This window comes from Lolium perenne, chromosome 4, assembly GCF_019359855.2.
Source record: "Lolium perenne isolate Kyuss_39 chromosome 4, Kyuss_2.0, whole genome shotgun sequence".
Taxonomy (NCBI): Eukaryota; Viridiplantae; Streptophyta; class Magnoliopsida; order Poales; family Poaceae; genus Lolium; species Lolium perenne.
Genome location: NC_067247.2, coordinates 192,102,224 through 192,111,338, shown reverse-complemented (window position 1 = coordinate 192,111,338; position 9,115 = coordinate 192,102,224). Strand labels below are relative to the sequence as shown.

Sequence of the window (9,115 nt, the reverse complement as noted above, 5' to 3'; positions counted from 1 at the left end):
ATCGATCCTTGGTTGAAAGAGCACAAAACCATGATAGAGAACAGTGGCAAGCCGATGATGACGGAAGCAGAAATATACAGAGAGCACAACTCCTCTTTCGCGCGCTGATTCAAAGACCACATTGTTGCTAATCCCCCACCAATGGATTCTGACAAGGATAAACTAGTATTGGCCTTGTCACATGGCCCCGCGCCCAACATCATGACTTACCAAGCGTACGATATCAACGGGTACACATTCTACACGGAAGAAAAAGACAAGAACAAGGTGTTTACTGTAACTCAGGGGTAACGATGGATTCCTGGACGGGTGACGTAAAGACTAGATACTACGGAAGAATCGAGGAAATCTGGGAGCTTAGCTACGCTGGGGAGAAAGTGCCGATGTTCCGTATCAGATGGGCTAAGAGCGTCAGAAAAGAAGACCGGTATTTCACCACCATGTTTCTACCCGAAGCCAACAAATCAAAGTCCACGAACGCCACCGCGCAGAATGAGCCATGGGTACTGGCAGAACACGTGCACTAATGCTTCTTCATAACCGACCCATCCAGGCCTAGCCGTGTTATCGTGAGGAGAGGCAAGAGGACCATCGTCGGAATGGATGGAGTCGCCAACGAGGAAGACTTCGAAGGACAAGTCGGAGACCCAATGATGGAAGAATCCGAGGACGAAGACACAACATACACCACAAGAAGAAGCAGGACCACGCTACCGAGGTCAGGTCGACCCTTAAAAAGAATAAGTCACGACACGGGGCTAAATTATTCAACGACGAGCAAGAAAAGCAAGAAGAAAGCGAAACACTCTTCTCAATCGATGATGTAAAACTTTATTTGCAATGTATAACTCATATTTTGTGTAATTCATAACTACTCATATTGTCATGGCCAATATTTTATGTATGACTAATTAATATTGTGTTGGTCAATATTTTATGCATGCATATATTTTGTGAAACACTCTTCATGTTTTTTACATAACTCATGCATATTGCTTTGTTATTATCTTGAAAAGTTAAGAAAAACAAAGATATAAAGAAAGAGAAAAGAAATAAATAAATAAAAATAGTATAGGATTTTGTAATGCAATATTTTATGTATGACTAATTAATATTGTGTTGGTCAATATTTTATGCATGCATATATTTTGTGAAACACTCTTCATGTTTTTTACATAACTCATGCATATTGCTTTGTTATTATCTTGAAAAGTTAAGAAAAAACAGTATACAGGAAAGAGAAAAGAAATAAATAAATAAAAATAGTATAGGATTTTGTAATGCAATTGTATACTGCTAATTAAACATGTCCCAGGTTATAGCTGTGCCAGGGTTATTGCCGGCGCACCACGTCCTTGCTTCGCCGGGGGTATACTTGTCCCCGGCGAACGTGTGACCTGGTGCGCCGGCAATAACCCTGGCACAGCTATAACCTGGACTTAACCGTTTTTCTTCCTTCTCCCCTGCCACATCTCGATCCCCCCTCTCTCTGCGCACATCGAGCACCGCCGGCCGGAGCTCTGCCGCACATCGTCCCCTCGCCTTAACCGCTCCGCCGCCGCCCATCCCCACAACCTTCCCGCACCCGTGCCCATCGCCAAAGCCGAAGCAACTCACCGAGGGCGCCGCCGCACCGAGGGAGCAGGAGGGCGCCGCCGCACACCGAGGGAGCAGGAGGGCGCCGCCGCACATCGAGGAGCAGGAGGGCGCCGCCGCACATCGAGGAGGAGGAGGCCGCCACGGTGAGCTTCCCTCTCCCCTTCCCTCCCCCTTCCCTCCCCCTTCCCTCCCCCTTCCCTCTCTCCTTCTGTTAGGGTTCTTCCTCGTAGGTTGCTAGGGTTCTTCCCTCTGATTCAAATTGGAAGAAATAGGGTTCAAATTGGAAATAGGGTTCTCTGGTTTGAATTTTTGAATGCTAAAAATTGGTTTCAAATTCTAGCAGTAGGTTTCAATTTTTCATTATAAGTTATATATAAAATTTTGAATGCTAGCAGTAGGTTTCATTTAATTGATTTAGTTAAATGCTAAAAATTGTTCTCTGGTTGGAAATTGTTCTCTGGTTGGAAATTGTGATATAGAAATAACTAAATGAAAAAATGTAAATAGCTAGTATTAGTTGGTTTAGTTGATAAAATTTGTTCTCTGGTTGGAAATTGTTACAGAATGCTAAAAATGTGTTCTCTGGTTTGAATTTGTTAGTTGAAAAATCCTAAAATGCTATTTCTGTGGAAGTATGTTAGTTCTTGATTAAATGTTAGTTCTCTGGTTTAAAAATGCCCAGGAAATTGATGCTCAGATGCTTCAAATTGATTTTGTTTAGTTAATTGGCCAGTGCATGTACAAGGTGAAGGAATGTCACTTTAATGCCAAGAATGCTAGCAGTAGCAAGTGTTAGGGTTAGGCATACATTTAAATGTTAGGGTTAGGGTTAGCCAAGAATGCTAGGGTTAGGGTTAGCCAAGTGTTAGGGTTAGCCAAGAATGCTAGCAGTAGTGGTTCTTCATTTAAATGCCTACTGCCAAGAATGCTAGCAGTAGCAAGAAAATTCATTGGTATTTGCTTCTTATTTTTTGAATAAATAAAAACTAATTAAGCATCAAATGCTACCAGTAGCAAGTGTTAGGGTTAGGCATACCTCACATTTATTCACTAGCAGTAGGTTTACTTTATTTAAAAAGAACAAGTGATATGTTCATTCTCTGGTTCATTTAAAAAGAACAAGTGCTATGTTCATTCAGAGAACTAGTATACATTTAAATTATATCCTACAATGATAATTATTACAATGGAAAACAAATCATTTTCAGCAATGATGCATGCATCAATGTAATTACATTTTACTCTCAATGTTAAGATACTGCTATTTTGATACCTCCTCTGTCTGCATTGTTACACGTTGTCTCAAAAAGTAGGTTGCAGTGGGATGGATGACAAGTTGAAGTGAGCACAGAGCTATTCTACCAATTTGATGCAAATGTTTGTGCTGTTTCTTGTGCTTATTTTCCTGGTACATTGCTGCTATCACTATGCTACCAAATGATGAGGTGCAGAAAAGTTGTAAACTGGATGTTAGTCTCATAGTTTGCAGAATGTTACACTGTGCTTGTCTTCTTGTTTGCTGAATGGAATAACTTGACAATGTTACTACTACTACTACTACTACTACTACTATTTACATTGTCAAATATGACTAATTTTTAGGCTTAAAAAAATATTCTTTTTGCTGATCAAAAACTAGTACTAGCATGTAAGGCTTGCTTTGATTCTACTATGCACTGTCATATCTGAATTTTCGAGTCACTAGTAAGGCCTGTAAACCAGGATGTTACTAGTTAGCCCTTTTATCAGTAGCAAGTACTAATAGCCAGTATTAGCATGGTATAGCTTTATTTATCTAGTACATATAACTCGTCCATGTAGGTTGAAAAATGCACACTAGTTAGCTCTGCAAACTAGGATGTGACTAGTAAAACCTTTGATCAGTAGCAAGAACTAATAGCCAGTACTAGCATGTAATAGCTTTTTTGATCTAGTACATGTAACTCGTCCATATAGGATTTGGCAAATGCACACTAGTTAGATATGCAAACTAGGATGTGACTAGTTAGTCCTTGGATCAGTAGCAAGTACTACCAGCCAGTACTAGCATGTACTCTGCCATTTATATGTTGTATGAAATTTTGTATGTCAGCATTTCCATTTTTATTTTAGTGTTTGGGAAATCTGTCTTATGATAGTAGCTGATGCTGCTGCTTATTCCTGTATCATTCATATCTTATGTTGCACTGAGCACTAAGCAGAGTTTGATGGAGGTTGTCAAGTGTTATTCACTATGTTCATTCTCTGGTTTTAAATGGAGGTTGTCAAGTGTTATTTTTATGCTGATGTAAAATGCCACTGTAATGTATATGCTAAAAAGCTAGCTACTGTAATTTATGTGGTGATGGTTATGGTGATGGCATGGTTATGGAGATGGTTATGGTTATGGTTATGGCATTTATATGTTTGCATTTCTGTTACAGGGATTGAGTTGCTATTGAGTGCCGGAATGTCGATTCATTTCCGTTCCGGCAATTCTAGCACTCGGCATGACCAATTTTTAGCAAAGGTCATGCCGAATTTTTCCGTGAATTCTAACTCTTTTTCGTCTTCTATTAGTGCAAGCCACCATGTCGTCTCAAGAAGAGTTAGAGGAGCACTACAATAGGCACTTCTTTAGGACGGAGGAGGATGCCGAGGCCGCTGGTGTTGGCGGCGACGAGGACCATGAGATGGAGGATGCCGCTGGGGGTAGTGCCGACGAGCCGAGCGGCAACGAGGCAAGCGCCGCCGCCGGGGGTAGTACCTACGAGCCTAGCGGCGATGAGGCAACCGGCGCCGCCGGGGGTGGCGGCGAGACAAGCGGCGACGATCCTAGCGCCGCCGCCGGGAGTAGTGGCACCGGGACAAGTGGAGCCAAGAGGCCGCGGAAGGCAAGGCGCCAAAACACGGTCGGCACCGGCAGAGACACAGTCACAGAGGTGGACCCCGCCAGTGGTTTGCCGGTGTTGCCTAAGGATGTTGCCAAGGGGTACGGCAACCAACTGGCATGTATCCTCCGAGAGGTCGTCAATCTCAACGAGACGGACCTCCGAGCTGAGAGCAAAGCGCCTTTGCGAGCCCAGCTCATTGCGAGGTTGCACGCACGATACAAGTTCCTAGGCGACTACGCCTCCAGTCATCAAACCAACAACATTGTGAACTCACAAGCCCTCCTGAAGTTCACCAAACACCTCAGCAGCTATAAGTACATGGTGCGGAGGCTGATTGCTGAGGGCAAAGGTTTCGAAGAGGTCCACTCCGCCTTTCCGCATGTCACCCAGGCGGACTTTGATGCTTTTGTGGCCAATGAAGAGCTACAAGCAACCAAGAATCGCAAGTTGTGGGGGAAGGAAATGCGGGAGCTTAACATCGGCAACCACAACCTTGGGAGCCGTGGGTACGAGGGAAAGGAGCCCTATTGGGCGAAGGAGGACGAGGCGTATGTAAATGCCGGCATTGAGAACCCTGGCTCAAGTACAAGGACCCGCTTGAAAGAAGATTCATCAGGTCCCGGTACCATAAGAAGAAACTAACCGGGGAACTTGTCACGGACCCGAAGGTCGTAACCGACATAATTTGGTTCACGAACGACCAGAAGGTCCTGGCGTTGGAGAAAAAACTGGTAAGCAATTTACCGGTTTTATTAGATCAAGTATCGTTCATATAATAGTAGCAACATTTCTAAATGGTTCGCGTTTCTTCCGCAGGAAGAAGAAAGACAAAGACTTTCTCAAGCCTCCCAAGGTGACGAAGGCTCCTCGTCCCAGGCGTCGACGGGCAGGGTAGCCTAGGACAAGCCTCTCGTACGGGCGCTAAACATCGTTAATGAGCATTCACCGACGAGAAGGCCGCATAGAGGCCGTGTGGCTGGCGCCGGTACAGGCTACAAGCATGGTCACTATGGCTTGTCGTCTGCGGCCGATAAAAATGCGCGTAATGAGAGGAAGCAGCGGGAGGCGGAGGAAATGAGGGAGTCAATCCTAGCCCAAGTCCAAGCTGGTTTGGTACCGCAACCGGTACCGCAACTCAAAGCTACACTCGCATTCGAAGTCAAAGCTGAAGTCGCCGCTGGAGTCCAAGCAGATTTCAACGCTCTACAAGCGTGGTATGAGGGTGGCAGACAAGGCCCCGAAAATGCAAGTGGTTAGCTTCAACGGCAGCAACTCGATGGTGCCGCCGTCCGCCGGCAATGACAATGTTATAATGGAGACTCCTCCGGCCGCCGGCAATGTCGCTGATGCTAGGGATTCACCGTCCATGCCGGGTAGCAGCCCCTCCGTCACTTGCACGCCCGCCGCCGCATGTGCTGGCCCGTCGACATTAGCCGAGCTCAACGCCCTCACGGTAATTAACTAATGTGTACATCAAGTTAATATATTAGTTTCGTCATCCTTGCCCTCTCTCTAACGCCATACACATGTTCTCGCAGGCGCTCGACGCCATGCACCTTTTTGATGAGAGTAAACGACGAACTCAAAGACGTCGCGAGGGGGTCCATCATTCGGCCCCTGGATAAGAAGTGGCACACACGAGATATGGCGGATGACGTTTACCGGGTTGAAGTGGATCGGGCGTTACCGGGCTATGAGGATTTGTTTCCTCCTAATCAACCGCATGGTGCCGATGACGATAGCCCGTTGAATCCGGCCTCACTGAAGGGTTGGGTACTGCTATGGCCGAAGACCCTAATTCGGATCAACACCTACTCGGGTCGACGGCAAGCAAAGACAAGCACCTTGTGGCGCCACATGTCAGCGTCCCTCCACGACAGCCAGCCGGCGCCCGTGGTCATCGCCCCAGAACGGCCACCATGCGCCAGAGGTCAGCGCCCCACCACAACAGCCACTGCGCCAGAGGCCGAGGAATATGAACGTGACAACTTCCAATGGGATATTCCTACGTCTTCACAAGTTGTCCATGAGGATGCGCCGGGCTTCAAATATGTGTGCTCCAAGAAGCTGTTCGATTCTCAAGAAACGGCCGATGAGGAGGAAAATCCCGAGGAGGTCGCCACCGCCGCCGTCAAAAATATGTTGAGCCCAAACACACTCCGTGCTACGGCCACTACGGCGATGGATGGTCCAGCACTACAACCCAAGAAGAGGAAGAGGGCAAATAAGAAGGACGCCCAAGACAAGGCGGCGGCGGCCAAATCCAAGGACAAGGTCCCACTCCTTGACAAGTTGCCAAACAATTGGCGACCTCTGCATCACTTGGGTCAACCGATGCTGCGGAGCATGTCGTGAAGAAACTCACCCCGGATATGAGGAGCTTGCATGAGACTGTCTTGCATGTGGAGAACCTTCTTCTCAAATCAAAAGATCCTGGTTACCCTCTCTTCGTGGCGAAGGTGCCAATCGGCATGAACTTCGTCGAGAAGTACCCCGCGGACTTGTGCTTCATCCGGTTCAACGACATCTTCGCATCTATCGCATGCAAGCGCTCCACTTTAGTGTGGTTCGCCTAGTTGCTCTTAGCATGTCTTCCCGCATTGTTAAGGAGGGACGCCGACCATCGCGATCATGGACCCCTTCTATATGCGGGAGAGCATCATCTGCAACCCCGGGGATCGCGCGATTGCCACCCAACAGGTCGAGGATTTCATGTCGGCGAACATTAAGAAGGGCGCCATTCTCATCCCTTACTTCCCGAGTAAGTAATCACTGCTAGTCCCCCATCACCATTCTATCCTATATCTCCATTTGCATTTCCAAAGGTTAATCCGTGTGTTTTCCGCAGAGACAAGTTCTGCACCCTCATCGTCGTGCACCCGCAACACTCGCATGCAGTCTATCTCGACTCGGGTAGGGACCGCAAGAAAGACTACTCCCACATCAGGGCCCTTCTCAATGATGCTCTCACCGGCTTCGCCAACAAGGCAGGCCCTCAAAGTAGAGAGGAAATCCCGAGGAGGCTTCGTCTTAACCCACACAACCAACTTCCCTGCCTCAGTGCAGCCGACGCCCGACAATGGGATGGACGCGTGGTACGCCATCCTTCGATGCAGGAGTACATAAAGTACGCAGATGACATGTTGCTGCCAGATAATCTCGTAAACAGGTTTGCAAACATGGCGGATGTCCCCGATAGAGAGATTAGAAAGAACTGGGGTCGCATCCAGCAGTTCATTTGCACGATAATCCTGCAGGATGTCAACAATAGGTCTGGCGAGTTCTTCTACGGCTATGGTCTACCACCTAATGACGAGATAGACCTCCGCTTGGAAATGTCGCGTGATGAGAGGCCGTTCAACTCGCTTGAGGGCTGCCGTCCATTCCCCCCTAGGCGTACAACCTGATCCTACGACGGGAACACTTGCTAAAGCTTGAACGATATGTCCTTGAACTTCCGTACTGTAATAATTGTTATATATTCCCATAGAATCGACTAGTTGCTTTTATTTAGTTGTATGAATGTGCATGTGAACATGTGTCTGTAGTTTCATTTACTTTGCTATATATTTCAAGATTATGGCGTACATAGCTTAATAATTATTTGCATTTACTCGACCACTACTTGCCTCGTATTTGGAGTTCGCCGATGATTAGAATGTTCGGTCAATCGTACACTCGGGGGTGGAGCCAGTGAGCCTTGGTGCGACGGCCACAAGTATCAATCTATTGTGCATCCTACCTAGCCTCACTGACTCCATCCCTGGATGTTAATATTTGTTTTGACCGACAAAGTATGAGGCACGCTATTTAATTCGTACTACTTGTCTTCTATTTGAGTTCGCACTTCTTAATTGCATTGGCCGATGATTAAAATGTTCGGTCACTTGTACACTCCGGGGTGGGGCCAGTGAGGCTTGGTGTGATGGCCACAAATATCAATCTATTGTGCATCCTACCTAGCCTCACTGACCCCATCCCTGTATGTTATTATTTATTTCGACCAACAAAGTATGAGGCACATGCTATTTAGTTCATACTACTTGTCTCTTATTTGAGTTGGCACTTGTTCATTGCATTGGTACTAACGTTTTACTTGTCTTGTGAATGGAGATGCCGACGACATATGTCGTGTACAAGGGGAGGGTTCCTGGAGTCTACGACGACTGGGAGGACTGTCGGAGACAGGTGCACCGTTTCAGCGGCAACAGCTACAAGGGATACCCCACTAGGGTGGAGGCGGAAGGAAGATACGCCCGTTATCTAGCGGGAGAGATGAGGGACATGAGGAGGAACCGGATGAAGACCATGGCCTTCGTGATGATGGTGACAAGGTATCAACTTGTCAATGCCTATGGATTGTAGGCTAGGGTTTAGTTGGAAGTAGAGGGTAAGTAGATCTCGAAGGTTTCAGCCGGAAAGTACTCAACGAATATGAAAACTAGGGTTTGCAGACAATGATTCGATTGATTCTTCGTCCCTCGACTCCCCCTTTATATAGGAGGTGGAGCCGAGGGATTCGTGCTATACAAGTTTACAGAGTCCGGGACGGTTTCTAACTCATCCCGCCAGATTACAAACAACACTTTCTATTACAACTCTATCTTTCCTTAGTAAATCTTGGGCTCCCGAATCTTCTTATT

General features: G+C 46.7%; 1 long non-coding RNA gene across 1 annotated transcript; it reads left to right on the top strand.

Moving 5' to 3' along the window:
* Positions 1-1,422: 1,422 nt before the first annotated feature.
* LOC139830576 (uncharacterized) lies at positions 1,423-3,159 on the top strand. Its single transcript, XR_011743167.1, has 2 exons — positions 1,423-1,742; positions 2,913-3,159. It is a non-coding gene; the product is annotated as an uncharacterized lncRNA (long non-coding RNA).
* Positions 3,160-9,115: the final 5,956 nt, after the last annotated feature.